The sequence below is a fragment of the Odocoileus virginianus genome, chromosome 5 (assembly GCF_023699985.2).
Source record: "Odocoileus virginianus isolate 20LAN1187 ecotype Illinois chromosome 5, Ovbor_1.2, whole genome shotgun sequence".
Classification (NCBI taxonomy): Eukaryota; Metazoa; Chordata; class Mammalia; order Artiodactyla; family Cervidae; genus Odocoileus; species Odocoileus virginianus.
In genome coordinates, this window is record NC_069678.1 from 90032058 (window position 1) to 90049219 (window position 17162).

Below are 17162 nucleotides of genomic sequence, written 5' to 3' on the forward strand. Positions count from 1 at the left end.
AATCAATAAGAAGACATATAAAAAAAGCCTAGGTTAAGTAGAGAGAAAGGCCAAGTTCCTGGATGGAAAAACCAAACCATGTGATGTCTGTTGGACACTTGCTATTCCAGGTCCAAGTTCTGAGGACTAGCATCTGGTATTCCCATCATTCTGTATGTATTGTGCTTTAGAAATACAAAGAGATAAGAATGTATCCAAGTCAGTTCCTACCCTTAAGAAGAGAGAAACATACAGATGAGTGCTAGCCAATATAAATATCATGTGAGATACATACGTGATTTTAGATTCTAATAGTCACATTATAAAAAGTAATATATTTTATTTAATTTCCAAATATGATTTCAACATATCAATATAAAAATATTAATATTTTACATTTTAAAAATATGTCTTTGAAATCTATTGCATATTTTATTCTTATAGCACATCCTAAAGGAAATCAGTCCCAAATATTCATTGGAAGGACTGATGCTGAAGTTGAAATTCAAATACTTTTGGCCACCTGACGCAAAGAACTGACTCATTTGAAAAGACCCTGATGCTGGGAAAGACTGAAGACAGGAGGAGAAAGGGACGACAGAGGATGAGATGGTTGGATGGCATCACTGACTCAATGGACTTAAGTTTGAGTAAACTCCGGGAGTTGGTGATGGACAAGGAGGCCTGGCGTGCTGCAGTCCATGGGGTCACAAAGAGTCGGACACAACTAAGCGACTGAACTGAGCACATCTTAATTCAGACTAGCCACAGATTTCAAGTGCTTAAGACATGTGGCCAATGCTTACTGTACTGGACAGCACAGATGGTCATTTCAATGCAATTCTGAGTATGACAAAGGCAAGAATGGGTGCCATGGGAACTAACAGGAGATAGTCGAATTCAGCCTCGGGTAATCAGGGTAGGTTTCCTAGAAGAGATACCTACTTAAACAGGCCTAGGAGGATTAGCCAGGCAAAGGAAGGATGGGAGAAAGACATTCTAAGCAGCATCAGCTGAGAACATGAAGGTGAGAAACAGCACTTATACCAGGAACTCTCAATACTGCTATCCTAGCATAAAGAAGGAAGCAAGAAACACTGAGAAGAGGCTAGAGAAGTACACCACTCCCGAAAGTGCCCGTTCTCTCCCCAGCCTAAGCCAGGGGAGGGGCCGCCGGGGGAGGGATAGAGGGAGCTGTCCCTGGTTCTGACATCCAAGGCAGATTTGCACTGTAGTGCCACCCCAGCTGGAACTGACAGAGATCAAACCTATTTCTTTGGGTCTTCTAAAGCACACATAGAAGCCCCCAAACCCTACACTTGGCCTGGTAGAACGGGAGAGTCCTTTGGACAGGCTAGCCCTTAGTGGGTTAGAGAATTTTAGAAACATCCAAGTCTAGGAACAGACCTCTGGGATACTGAAGTTTAGGGTCAGGTGGCAACCCACTCCAGTATTCTTGCCTGGAGAACCCCATGGACAGAGGAGCCTGGTGGGCTACAGTCCATGGGGTCGCAGAGTCGGACACAACTGAGCGACTTCACTTCTTCATGTCCAAGAAAGGCATTCTCTTTAAAATAAAATAGATGCAGACCCACTACAAAATGAACCCCAAAGACGGCAGGCACCCTATGTTGTCCTATTCAGAATCTATCTGGTTCTGTTCTGATTCTCAGAATCTATCAGTTACCAAGCTGCTGATTAATGGAAAGGACAGGGGCAGAACTAATTCTTGTTTTCTTCTGTCACCTCCATTAATGTACAAGTGGTCTCAATGGAAAAGTATTTATAATAAGTATGGCTTCAGTGTATCAATGGGCCAAGGAAAAGAACAGTCTGCACAAGCACGACTCCATAATTATCATTTGTTCATAAGAAAGTCAATATAAAATAATAATCCTATATCTATTAATTCAAAAATTTTTTATACATACTCACTGAGCAAGATACTGTTAAGGAACTGGTACACTGGCATTTTATACCAGTAGGATCCTTTGGAAAGCAATGTAGCAATATTTATCAACAGCTATAACAATGTTTCTGCTCTGTGACTTACAATATGCCTCCCAGTTATGTATTGAAACACTTAGTATCAGACAAACCTGGGTCAAAGCTCTACCACATGTAAACATCTGAACTCAAAAAAAGGCATAGTCCCATTATTAACTGTAATTTCCTCATTTGTAAAAATTTCATAGAGTTGTAGGAGGATTCAATTAATGAACTGAATTCATTTGAGACCCATGGGGTCACAAAGAGTCAGACATGACTAAGCAACTTTCACTTTCACTTGGGGCTTCCCTGACAGCTCAGTTGGCCTGCAATGCAGGAGACCCTGGTTCAATTCCTGGGTCAGGAAGATCCTCTGGAGAAGAGACAGGCTACCCACCTCAGTATTCTTGGGGTTCCCTTGTGGCTCAGCTGCAATGCGGGAGACCTGAGTTTGATCCCTGGGTTGGGAAGATCCCCTGGACAAGGGAACGGCTAACCACTCCAGTATTCTGGCCTGGAGAATTCAGTCCATGGGGTCACAAAGAGTCAGACACGACTGAGTGACTTTCACTTTCACTTTGCTTTCGATTAATGAATGCACATTAATAAGCACAGAGCTTAGTATTCATACCTGCTGAATACCTGATAATTCCCATGGCCCTCTGCTTTGTTCCTGGGGCAGGTCCTTATTTCTTTTCTTTCTACCTCATCACAATCATTTGCATGGCTTTACTTTCTTTTATTCTTTTAAAAACAGAAAATTAAGAGGAAAGAAAATTAATCACACCATTTAAAGGACAGTTTCTTAATCCCTATTCCCTCCTAGGTTGGGCTCCAAAAGAACCCGTATTATGGGTTGAGCAAGTAGAAGGTTGTCTGGCGTAAGCAAGTGGAAGGTTGGTGGTGCTCTATCCTAAAACACTAGAGAAGTAGGTTTAGAAAGAAAGATAATAAGTGCAGCGTCTGACAAGTTTGAGTGCCTGAAGGATATCCTTCATGGTTAAAAACACGATGTGGAACACAAAAATGATTTTACACTTACAAGATTCCATATTTGAAAGTTACAGGCATATAGAGAGTATCCGAAGCCACAAGCATCAACGAGAACTTTCAAACAAGGGATGCTGCACAAAGACAGAAGAGAGCAAAGATAAAACCCTAAAAAAAAAAAACACTGGATGCATGCCCTCCTATCAAAATAGTAATAAAATCCAGTAGATTCTACCTCCTAATATCTTTCAGTCTTATTTTTCTAATCCCTACCACTATTTATCCAAGACCAGGTTACCATAACTCTTACCTAGATCAGTGCAACAGTCTCTTAATTCTCTACATCTACTCTTGCACCCTCAGATCCATTCTCTAATTGCATATAGGGTGATCTTTCAAAAATAAAAATACATACTCAATCATTCAGTAAACACTTACTAAATGCCTCCAAAGCAGTGAATAAAGCAGACATGTAGTTCCTAGCTTTCACAAAGTTACAGTGACACAGACAATCAACAAGTAAGAAAAATAAAATTTATTTCAAGATAAATGCTTGGAAGGAAAACAAAAGACTGATGTAAGGCACAAAAAGAAAATAATCAGAGATGGCAACTATTTGATATCAGTTGTCAAAAAAGATGGAGGTATTTCACAAGTAGGATAGAACTAAAATACTGATCATCAACAAAACTGGGGAGGTGGAGTGATCAGGGTTAAAGTATTCTAAAAGTCCCTGTATTGTTTAGGACAAGGATAAAGGTGTTGATTCATTTCAGAATTTGGTAAGCATACATGATGAAACTTCAAAAAGCTATTAAAAGAATAGAAACAGAATATAAAAGAGCAGAAACTAAATCCAGTATTTTTAATATATTTATATATGTGTGCATACATGCTAGGTCGCTTCAGTCATGTCTGACTCTTTGCAACCCTATGGACCACAGCCCACTGGGCTTCTCTGTTCACGGGGTTCTCCAGGCAAGAATAGTGGAATGGTTGCCATGCCTTCCTCCAGGGGATCTTCCCAACCCAGGGATTGAACTTGCATCTCCTGCGGCTCCTACACTGCAGGTGGATTTTTTACCTCTGAGCCACCAGGGAAGCTCTATATTTATATATAGATAAATAGATATGTATATCATGGCCAAGTTGTACTTATTTCTAGGAAGCAAAGTGTTTAACATTTGAAAATATGAAAATGTCAGATTAAAGAAGAAAAAGCAATATGACCAGCCAACAGATGAAGGAAAATAAATCACTAACTAAAACACAACACCATTCATGATTGGGAAAAAAAAAAAACCTCTCAGCAAACTAAGAAAAAGGGAATTTCTCAAACTATTAAAAAGTATCTACCAAAACCCTGTAACAAACACTGTTTTAATTACCATTATATTGTGAAAATGTTCAAACATACACAAAATTATAGTGACTGGCATAATGAACTCCCATGTACCCATCATCCAGAAATGACAATAATACTTTACTTGTTTTTTTGGCCATGCCATGCAGCATATGGGATCTTAGTTCCCCGATCAGGGATCAAACCCATGCCCCCTGCAGTGGAAGCTCAGAGTCTTAACCAATGGACCACCAGGGAAGTCCCCAGAAATCAGGATTATAAGATGCAAACTTTATTCTTAATAGTAAAACATCAGAAGCATTCTCTTCAAAATCAAGAATAAAACAAACAGGCCCTTCCTTCTTTCAGCACTATACTGGAAGTCCAGCCAACACAGTAGGACCAAAAGAAAAAAGAAGACTAGAAGGGAAGAAATAAAATGATTATTTTCAGATGATACACTTGTCAAAAATGAAAACTTCAAATACTCTATAGACAAATTATTATATATGAAATAAGAGTTTTTAGGAAGACTGATGAATAAGAAATTAATATTCTTTAAAATCTACTGTATTAAAAAGATGATAATTTACAATAGTAATAGAACTAACAAAGCACTGAAGAATAAATCTGGAAAAAGCCTAGATAGAAAAACAGTTACAAAAATTCTATTGAAAAATATTTTAAGAGACTTAAAATGGAGAGAAAGGAGAGAAAAACTGCTCCCAGACAGGAGCAGATGTATTGGACAGGAACAGACGTAGACGTATTCTCAAATTCATCTACAGATTTGGTGTAATCATAATAAAGGCTCCACCAGGTTTGTGTGAGTTTGTGTGTTTGTGTGTATATAACTAGATAAGCTTATTTTAAGGTGTTTATCGATGAACAAACACCCAAAGAATAGCAAAGACACTTACAAAGAGAAACAAAGTGGAAGAATTTGTCTTACTAGATATAAAATCTTATACTCAACTGTGGTAATAAAGACAATGAAGTAGTGGCCTTGGGTTAAACAAATCAACTAGTATAACAGATTACAGAATCTGGAAACAAACCCATGCATGTGTGGAAGCAATGCAGGTATGATAGAGGTGGCTTTGCAAACCACTAGGCAAAGAACAAACTCATCAATAATGGAACTGGGACAACATATTATCTACATGAAAAAATATAAAACTGGAGACCTACGTCACTCCACACACAAAAATCAACTCCTGTGAAAAGGCAAGTCTTGAAAAATGTGTAGTAAAAAAATATAAGCTACCTGAGATTGACGAGAATTTCTTCTCTTTTTTTTAATTAAAAAATTTTAATTTTTATTTTATTATTAAATTATTTATTTAATAAACTTAATAAATTTAAATTATTAATTATTATTGAATTAAAATTTAAATTTTTAATAAATTTTTTAAAATTTTTGTCACACACTGCATGGCATGTAGGATTTCGGTTCCCTGACTAGGGATCAAACCCCCACCCCCTGCGTTGGGAGTCACAGTCAACCATTGGACCACCGCAGAAGTCCTAAGATGGGGAAGAACTTCTTAAGTATAACCTACTAACCAAAAATACACTAGTTATTAAAAAAAAAAAAGACTATGAATTCATCTAGATTAAAATTAAGAAGTTCATCAAAAGACATATAGATAAAGTGAAGACAAAGCAAAACAAATATATACAACCAGCAAATTATAGTACCCAATACATATTAAGAACTACAGGAAGTTCCTGCCAGTCCAATTGTTAGGACTCGGCCCTTCCACTGCTGTAGCCAGCATTCAATCCTGGGTCAGGAACTAAAATCTCATAATCCATGCAGCATTGCTAAAGAAAAAAAAAAAGAGAACCACAAATCCATAAGAAAAAGACAATTTTTTAAAAGGGGGAACATGAAGAATGAAAAATGGTATTTAAGAAGTTCAATCTCACTATAACATATAGAATGGACATGCAACAAAGGTCTACTGTATATAGCACAGAGAACTACATTCAATATCCTGTGATAAACCATAATGAAAAAGGATGTTTATATATGTTTTATGTTTACATGTGATTCAGTTTATATAACTGAATCACTATGCTGTACATCAGAAATTAATACGTTATAAATCAATTGTATTTCAATAAAATACTTTTTTTGAAAGTTCAGTCTTATTACTTATAAGGAAGATAAAAGGTAAGATCACAGCGAAACAATTTCATCCACCAAATTCAATAAAAATTAAGGATGTAGAATGAGGAGAACTTTTAAGATACTATTGATGAGAGGGTAAATCGGTACAATGAACACACTGTTTTGTAAAACTGAAAATGCGCATATCCTACAACCCAGCAACTGTGGTCCAGAGAAATTTCTACTTTTGCTAAGAGGAGATATGTATAAGAACGCTCTGAGTAGCACTGTTTGTAATAGCAAAATATTGAAAAAAATACTAACACCATTAATAATAGAACAGGTAAATAAATTATGACACACACACCTCAGCAATATGATACTGAGTGACAAAACAAGCTGCAGAAGAATGCATACAACGTACCTCTAATTATATAAAATTTCAAAAATAAACAAAAGTAAAATGTATGGTTTAAAGATGAAAACATATGGCAAAATAGAAAAGCAAATTTCAAGACAGTAGTTACATCTAAGAAGGAAAAAATTGGAACTGGATTTCAAAGGAACACAATTCAAAAGGTAAAGCTTCACAGAAAACCACAATGATAAAAGTAATATTCTCTTTCTCTCTCTCTTTTTTAGTAAACTGAATGGTTGGATGTTGGGTTATAGGTATCTGTTACAGCATTCTTCTTTATACTATATATATATATACACACATATATATAACATATATATGTGTGTATATATATATGTGTATATATATATATATATATATGTTATATTCTTTTGTAACTATCTATGTGATATTCAGAGAAGACAATGGCAACCCACTCCAGTATTCTTGCCTGGAAAATCCCATGGAGGGAGCAACCTGGTAGGCTGCAGTCCTTGGGGTCGAGAAGAGTCGGACAAGACTGAGCGACTTCACTTTCACTTTTCACTTTCATGCACTGGAGAAGGAAATGGCAAACCACTCCAATGTTCTTGCCTGGAGAATCCCAGGGACGGGGGAGCCTGGTGGGCTGCCGTCTATGGGGTCACACAGAGTCGGACACGACTGAAGCGATTTAGCAGCAGGATGTGATATTATACAATTAATTTAGTCTTACTGTGCCTCAGTTTTCTCCTCTGTAAATCAGGGAAAAGCAGTAATGCCCACACCTACACAGCTGTTGGGAGAATTTAACTGTTTAATACATATTCAAGTGCCTCAATTTAGTATGTAAACATTCACTTACTCTCTGTTTTCAGTGTGGTACTCTAGACCTCAATTATATACTGTCTCCCAGACTAAGAGTGTTTTATCCTCTCTAGAGAATAAACTTTCAATCTTCTATCAGGTTGAATATAGCAGAGATGGGCTGTCATTTGACGACTGTGAAGTTAGAGAGGCTCTGGGAGCCTAACAGATTTTTACTATTCTTTCAACTTACCTTCCTATTTTCTGCCCTACCTTCATCCCCATGTCCAGAGATTCCTGGTGTCTCCAATTTCTAACCTGTGTGTGTGTGTGTGTATCTGCGTGTGTGTATGCGAGAGAGAGAGAGGGAAAGCTTGAGAGAGAAAAGTAAAGGTGGACTGCAGGAAAAATTAGTTTGCCTTTTGGTTTTCTCCCACATTGAGGGTTTCCCTCGTAGTTCAGTTGGTAAAGAATCTGCCTGCAATGCAGGAGACCTGAGTTCAATTCCTGGGTTGGGAAGATCCCCTGGAGAAGGAAATGGCAACCCACTCCAGTATTCTTGCCTGGAGAATCTCATGGACAGAGGAGCCTAGCAGGCTACAGTCAATGGGGTCTCAATAGCTGGACACAACTTAGCAGCTAAACCACCATCGCTACCCACATCACTTTAGGATTTAGCTTTCTGGGACATGCAAATTCAGCTACCATTGGTCCACAGGATTTCTAACTTCCAAAATTTTATTCCTTTTTTCTCCTTTCCTTTTCTATGCGGGTCATTATGGGTTTGTATCTTTTTTTTTTAATGTATTATTTATTTACTTATTATTTTATTCATTTATTCTTGTTTTGAGGGGTAAGTGGAAGAAACAGGTAAATATGGATGTGTGACATCTTTAATCAGAAGCAAGTTCTCATTCTTAAATATGAGGCAGTGTAAGCAAAGGAAATCAGAAACAAACAAGCTCCAACAGCTCAATATTTAAAAAAAAAAAAGCAAAACCAAACAACCCAATTAAAAAGTATGCAGACAGCCTAAACATTCTTCAAAGACACAAAGATGGCCAACAGTCACATGAAAAGATGCTCATCATTTTTTGCTAATTATCAGAGAAATGCAAATCAAAACTACAATGAGGTATCACCTCATACCAGTGAGAATGGCCATCATCAAAAAGTATACAAATAATAAATGCTGCAGAGGGTGTGGAGAAAAGGAAATTCTTCTACCCTGCTGGTGGGAACATAAACTGGTGCAGCCACCATGAAAAAGAGTACAGAGATTCCTTAGAAAACTAAAAACAGTGCCCAGCAATCCTGCTTCTGGGCACATATTCCAAGAAAACTCTAATTTGAAAAGATATATGCACCCCAATGTTCATAGCAGCACTATTTACAATAGCCAAGTCATGGAAGCAACGTAAGTGTCCATCAACAGATGAATGGATAAAGAAGATGTGATATGAGTGTGTGTGTGTGTGTGTGTGTGTGTGTGTGTGTGTGTATGGAATATTGAAAGTTAAAGTCAGTCAGTCATGTCTGACTCTTTGCAACCCCATGGACTGGAGCCTGCCGGGTTCCTCTGCCCATGGAATTCTCTAAGCAACAATACTGGGATGGGTTGCCATTCCCCTCTCCAAGGACTCTTCCCTGACCCAGGAATTGAACCTGCATTGCAGGCAGATTCTTTACCATCTGAGCCACCAGGGAAGCCCAGAGGGAATATTACTCAGCCATAAAAAATGAATGGACTAATGTCATTTGCAGCAGCATGGATGGACCTAGATATTATCATACTAACGGAAGAAAGTCAGATAAAGGCAAATATGATATCACTCACATAATGAATCTAAAAAAAGATACAAATGAACTTATTTACAAACAGACTCAGAGATATAGAAAACACACTATGGTTACTAAAGGGGACGGGGAGAAGGGATAAATTAGGAGTTTGGGATTAACAGATACACTATACTATAGATAAAATAGATAAACACAAGATTTTACTACATAGCACAGGGAACTATATTCAACATCTTATAATAACCTATAATAGAAAAAATTTGAAAAAAATTATATATATATATATACAATATGTAACTGAATCACTTTGCTATACACCAGAAACTAACACAACACTGTAAATCAACTATACTTCAATCAAATAAAAGAGGCAATGTAGAATAGAATAGAGCTTAAGAACACACAACCTAGACCAACTTGATTATCTTGGCTCCACCACTTTTAAACTATGTCAGCTTTTGTTAAATTACTCAAGCTCTCATTTCCTTCATTTCAGCATCTATAAATTGAAGATAGTAGCACCTACTTTATTTGTTACTATGATGACTAAAGATATTAGTATCGGTAAGAGCTTAGAACTTTGCCCACAACACTGAAAGTGCTCAATAAATGTTAGCTAATATTATTTGAGGAAAGTCTCCAACATGAAAGTCAGAGAACAAAACAAACTGTACACTCAAAGGAAACAGAGAACATGCAGATGCAACACAAGAAAACTTCCATCAAAACCATTTTACATTCTCAGAAAGAGAGAAGATACTGTGCTCACTAAACAAGAGACTATAACAAAAAGAACAATTTAAAGTAAAATATTAAAATAGCTAACACTGTAAATTCATACATGAAAAACAAAGTTGAGAAAATTATCCCAGAAAGTAAAACAAAAAGCAGAGGTAGAAAACAGAGGAGAAATGAAATAAAATTAGAGGTTCCACCTATTAGGTCCCACAGCTGAACAAAAGAAGATCCAATTCAGGAGAGAGGAGGGGAAAAAATGGAAAAGAAGAAATTATCAAAGATCTCATACAAAAAAATCTTTCTCAGACCTAACAGGCTGAGCTCCACAACAGGGAACCATTCTGTGCTCAACACACTGGGAAAAGAGAGGGGAGGGGGGCGGGGGAGTGAAAAACTCACATAAAAGCAGATCACAGTAAAATTTCAAATTTCAGAGGGAAAAAAAATAAGAGATCTTAGATCACTTAGCACACTTTCTTATTAATTATTTTGTCTGTTTTATGTGAGGGCAAAGACAACTGTCCACCCTCCTCACTGATACATCCAGAGCCAAATGAGGTGCCTGGAGAAGAGTAAGTACATAATATTTATTAAATCAATCTTGCCTAATATTTTAAAATACTCCAAAAAAAAAAAAAAAAAATACTCCAATCGCTCCACTCACCCTCGTTAACCCCTCATTACTAATGGCAGGCATTTCAAGGCTGGCAAAGTCATTTTACTGATTAGACTGCTGAATCCCAAAATGAACGTTCAATATTTTTTACATTTTCATTTTGCTTGGAAAGGAAGATTTCAGGGTTTGGAGTCCAAAAGCACTAAATACGAATCCTGCTCTTACTTACTTACAAGCTGAGATTACTCAACCCATTCAACAAAAATTTTCTGACCACCAGCCACTGGGCAACAGTACTTTGGTGATAAGTACGAAATAGTCCTATCCCTCCAAGAGTTCACGGTTGAATGAGGAGACCAATGAGAGAGGAAAAAATTACCGCAGCCTTTCGACGGCTCGTCCCTACCGTCTCGAGTCTATTTTCCATAGACTTTCAAAATACTGTTTCAAAATGAACGCCAGTTTAAGTCACTTACCTGCCTAGAGTCTTTCCATGGAGCTCTGTACGCTCAGGATAGAAAGCCACCGAGTTCTGGAAGGCCTCTGGCAGCCCTGCCAAGCGCTTCTAGAGCGACTCCATCGCACCATGGCGGCCTGTGGCGTCCCCTGGCCTCAGCGAGCCGGGTCGTTGAGCCAGGATCTGATTGGTGAGCACGAAGAACGAACTGAGCATGCGCGACTTGCGCAGCGCATCACCCCTAATTTCAGTCTCTGGGCTGCAGAAAGCTTGCAGTCTTGCAACTGCTCCCTTTCCATTGTACTGATGCTTAATTGGCATTCAATAAATGGGCAATATGATGAGTTTTGACATAAAGTATACACGTATGACCCCATCACCACAATTAAGAAAATGAACATATCCATCGCCCTCAAAACTTTCCTACCAGACCCGGTAATCCTACCTCTTGTCTCTTCTTGCCTTCCACTTCGCAACCACCGGTCTGCTTTCTGTCGTAAGATTATTTTTCATTTTCTAGTATTTTATATAACCAGAATAAATTCTTCTTTTGGCTGCTTCTTTCTCTCACCATTATTATTTTGAGATTCACCCAAGTTGTTGTTGGTGGTGGTGGTGGTGTGTGTGTGTGTGTCTGTGTCTGTGTCTGTGTCTGTGTCTGTGTCTGTGTGCTAGTCGCTCAGTGGTGTCCGACACTTTGCGATGCCATCGTGGACCAAAGCTAGCCAGTCTCCTCTGTCCGTAGAATTCTCCAGGCAAGAATACTGGAGTGGGTTGACACTCCCTTCTCCAGGGGATCTTCCCGACCCAGGGATCAAACCCAGGTTTCTTGCGTTGAGGGCAGTTTCTTTACCGTCTAAGCCAACAGGGAAGCTCCTTGTTGTGTCTATGAGTCAATTACTTTTCAATGCTGAATAGTTCTCCATTATGTGGATATAAGACTATTTGTTTATTCATTCACATGTTCATGGGCATTTGGGTTGTTTTCAATTTGAGGAGGCCATTACAAATAAAACATGAATATTTGTCTACAAGTCTTAGGGACAGTTGTTTGTGTAAACACCTAGGAGTCAAGTGCCTGGATTTAGGGTAGGTGTATAACTTTAAAAGAACTTAACTTTTTAAAAGGATGGGGAATACATGTATATCCATGGCTGATTCATGTCAATGTATGACAAAAACCACTACAATATTGTAAAGTAATTAGCTTCCAACTAATAAAAAAAAAAATAAAAATAAAAAAATAATAAAAGTAGTCAAACTGTTTTCCAAAGTGACTGCCTCATTTCACGATCTCAGAAGTGTATGAGAATTTCGGGCATCCCTTGTGGCTCAAATGGCAAAGAATCTGCCTGCAATGCAGGAGACCTGGGTTCCATCCCTTGGTTGGGAAAATACCCTGGAGAAGGGAAAGGCTACCACTGCAGTATTCTTGCCTAGAGAATCCCCATGGACAGAGAAGCCTGGTGGGCTACAGTCCGTAGGGTTGCAAAGAGTGACTTGGCATGTGCAATGACAAATTATGTTAAGTATCAAGTGTTTATTTGCCATTTGTATATTTTCTTAGGTGAAATGTCTGTTCAAATCTATCAATCTTTTTTTTAACTTTTTTTGACTGCAGTACCTGCATGTGAGATCTTAGTTCCCCAAGCAGGGATGGAACCTGCACCCTCTGCAATGGAAGTGTGGAGTCTAAACTCCTGGACTGACAAGGATGTCCCTGTCAATCATTTTAATATGATTACTTGTCTTCTTAAGTTGTAGGAACTCTTCATTTACTCTAGATAAAGTCTTTTATCAGATATACATTTTGCAAATATTTTCTTCCAGGTTGTGGCTTGCCTCTTCTTTTTTGTCACAGTATGTTATGAAGAGTAAAATTTTTCATTTTCATGAAATCCAATTTATTGATATTTTTGTTTTGTAGTTGACTTTGTGTTTCAAAAATATTTACAGACTCAAGATCACTAAGACTTTCTTCCATGTTTTCTTCTAGAAGTTTTATAGCTTTAGCTTTTATATTCAGTTCTAGCATCCATCCTGAGCTACTTTTTATATGTGGTGAGAGGTAAAAGTCAGGTTCTTTTTTTTTTTTTTTTTGCACAAGTCTATCCAGTCGTTGAAAAGATTCCTCCCATTAATGTGCCCTGGCACTTGTGTTGAAAATGAATTAGCCATTTATATATGGGTCTATTTCCTGACTCTATTCTGTTCCATATATATCTATCTTTATGTCAACAACACAGTGTCTTGATTATTGTAGCTTTATAATAAATCTTGAAATTAGGTAGCGTATTAGTCATCTGCTGCTGCATAACAAATTACCACAAATTGGGAGGCTTAAAGCAATATACATTTATTATCTCACAGTTGCTGTGGGTTAAGGATCCAAGCATGGCATGTTAGATCATCTACCTAGTATCTCACAGGCTACAATCAAAGTACAGGCCATGCTGGTTCACATCTGGAGGCTTGACTAGGAAAAAAAGTCTGTTTTCCAGCTGCTGTGCTTGTCATTTGGTTCACTGAAACTGTGTAACCAAGAGTTTCTGTTTTTGTTGGCTGGCAGCAGGAGACTGCCCTCAGCGCCTAGAGGCCACTCCCCGTTCCTTGCCACCTTGGCGTCCCAACACAGTCAGAAGGGAAGGGCAGCGGAGAGAAAGACTTTCTAGCGAGTCTGCTAGCAAACAGAATCAGACATAATGTAATCACAAAAATCCCATCCCATCACTTTCGCCAAACTTTACTGGTTAGAACCAAGTCATAGGCCCTGTCCCCACTTAGGAGGAGGACCCTTTACACCAGGAGGTGGGGACCATGGGGCCATCTTAGACTGCATCCTCCGCAGATGTTTTTCTTTTCAAAGTTGTTTTTGACTCTTCTAGGTCCTTTGAATGTCTGTATAAATTTGAGAATTAGCAATAAATTTCTATGAAAAATGTCAGCCGAAGTTTTTATTGGAATTCATCTATTGATCAGTTTGGGTAACCCTATTGAGTCTTCTTTTTCTTTTTCTGGCTTTTTTTAAAGTTTAAATTTATTTATTTTTAATTGGAGGATAATTGCTTTACAATATTGTGTGGATTTCTGCCATATATCAACATGAATTAGCCGTTAAGTATATGTATGTCCCCTCCCTCTTGAACTTCCCTTCCACCTGCCACCTATTTGAGTCTTCTGATCCATGATCATAGTACATCTCTTCATTTATGTAGGTGTTTAATTTCTATAGTTTTCAGTGTACAGATCTTGCACTTTTTTTTCAAATTTGTTCCTAAACACTTTTATTCTTGATGCTATTTAAATGGGATTTAATTATTTTTCCATTTTATTTTAAATTGCTTAATCAGTAAATTTGGAAAAGTAGATTCTTCCCTTTGTGGGAAACCAAGCTTTTCCTGTGCTCACCATGACTAGGAAGGCAAGTGTGTTAATAGTTCTGTCTTACCCAACTCTTTAGGACCCCATGGTTTGTCCATGTAATTCTCCAGTTAAGCGTACTGGAATGGGTTGCCATTCTCTTCTCCATGGAATCTTCCCAACTCAGGGATTGAACCCAGGTTTCCTGCATCGCAGGCAGATTCTTTAGCATCTGAGCTTTTAGGGGAATGTTATATTCTCTTTTGTCCTCACTTCTAAGCAAGTCCTCTTATCTAAGTCTTATCAGCAATAAAGCTGACATCTGGCTCTTTGCCCCACCATCTGATCTCTATGGCTATTTTTCAGTTGGTTTTGAACTGTTGTAGGGAAAGGGGTATGACTTATTAACCCCCTAAAACCGCAACATCTATTCCATCTGACTGATGAAATCTACTTGTATGTAAAAACTCAGTTCGAGGCTTCCTGTGTTCGTGACAGCTTCCTGATGTTCCGTCCCACGCGTCCCTGCTTGCGCTTCCTGTAGTGCATGTGGTAACACTTAGCTGCTCTCCTTTACTGATACAGTCTTCTTCTTCCTCCTCCTCCCTTTAAATGTGTAAAAGTCTCAAAAGCTTGAAGAAAAACCATACTTCACGATCTTTATAGCCTCAGTGCTCAGCACAATGTCAAGCAGGCAATAGGTATTCAATAAATGGTTGCCTAATCCACAAACTGACATGACTTCAGTCTTGAAAAACGGTAACTGTTCATTATGTAATAGTTAATGAAATAACATAATGCAGAATCCTGTATGTATTAAGATTGAAAGAAAGAAAGTTTAGTCACTCAGTTGTGTCCAACTCTTTGCGACCCCATGGACTGTAGCCCACCAGGCTCCTCCGTCCACGGGATTTTCCAGGCAAGAGCACTGTAGTGGGTTGCCATAAAAGTGAGTGCTCATTGAAAGGTGATATGCAAAATAAATTGCCATTGTGTTTGGTATCTTTCTATAAAGATAATTTAATTTTTAATTAAATAAAATTTAATTTAATTTTTTTATTTTTGGCTATGCTGGTCTTCATTGTGGTATGTGGGATTTCTCTAGCTGTGGCAAGTGGGGGTTTCTCTTCTTTGCAGTGAGCTGGCTTCTCTTCTTGAGGAGCACAGGCTCTAGGCATTCAAGCTCAGTAATTGTGGGCTCAGTTGCTCTGTGACATACGGAATCTTCCTAGACCAGGGATCAAAACTGTGTCCCTGGCATTGGCAGGCGGACTCTCAACCACTGGACCACCTGGGAAGTCCCTGCATTTGGTATTTTTTTAACAGAATTTTAAAAACTTTTCACTACTGCTAAAGTCTGAATCGCCTATTCCCCAGCCCCGACCCCTCACACATATGGGCTGTGGGAAGGTAGTGAAGGTAACATGGGACACTGAGACTCTAAGGGCAGCCAAGTGAAGGAAGTTGGAGAAAACAGGATTAAAAATGAGAAAAACCAAGTTCAAATGCCAATCAAGTTCAGGGGCCAGGAGCAGGGGCAAAGAAAGAGATCACAGAGATTGGAGTGCAGAATTCAGAGAGACAGGATCACTGGTGAGCAAAGGTTAGAATGGAAGGGAGTTCAAGCATGACTTTCTTAAATATCTGTGAGAGGCTATGGATTTCATTTGTTTCATGTATGAATTTACAAATTTTTGCTATTTTATTATTTTCCCCTAAGTTGTTCCTATTGTTACAGTCTCTTCTTGTTTACAGTATCTTCTTTTATCTTTCTGAGACTATAAAATACAATTTGGATTGGGGGGAGCTTCCTCGTATTCCTTTTGCACGCTCTATTTTCTTTGAGTTGCCTTTAGTATTTGTTTTGTCTTCTGACTTTTGTGTTGAGGAATTTCCTCAAATAATAATATTAGCTAACATTTGTCGAGTATTTACTATATGCCAGACACTGCATGCTGGTTTCACAAAGGTGAATAAGACAAAGTTCTAAGCAGGATAAGTACAAAGATGCCTAGGCCTATTAAAGTAAATGTGTAGAAAATAAAAAATAAAAAAAGATGCTAAGAATGTTACCAAAAGGTTTGGAGTCCGGCTGCTTGCCACTCAAAATCCAATAAACAGGCCAGACTGGTGAAAAGGAAAGTGTTAATCAGTCATGTCTAACTTTTTGTGACCCCATGGACTGTAGCCTGTCAGGCTCCTCTGTCCATGGAATTCTCCAAGCAAGATTACTGGAGTGGGTTACCAGTCCCTTCTCCAGGGGATCTTCCTGACCCAGGGATTGAACCCTCATCTCCTACATTGGCGAGTAGATTCTTTACCGTCTGAGCCACACAGGTTTTAGGGGTGAAAAGGAAAGTTTGCTTTATTTCAGATGCTGGCAACTGGGGGTGGGGGATGTTGGACATCTATCCAAAGGCTGTCTCCCACCACCATTCCCATTGGCAACCAATGGGGCAAGAGCTTTTATAGACAGAAAGCGGGGCCTACATGCAGAAACAGCACAGTAAGCTCTGACAGTCATCTTCAAATTGGTCATCAGTGGTCTGACCAGTGTCATTTGATTGTTCGAGGTACAGTTAATCTTCAGTT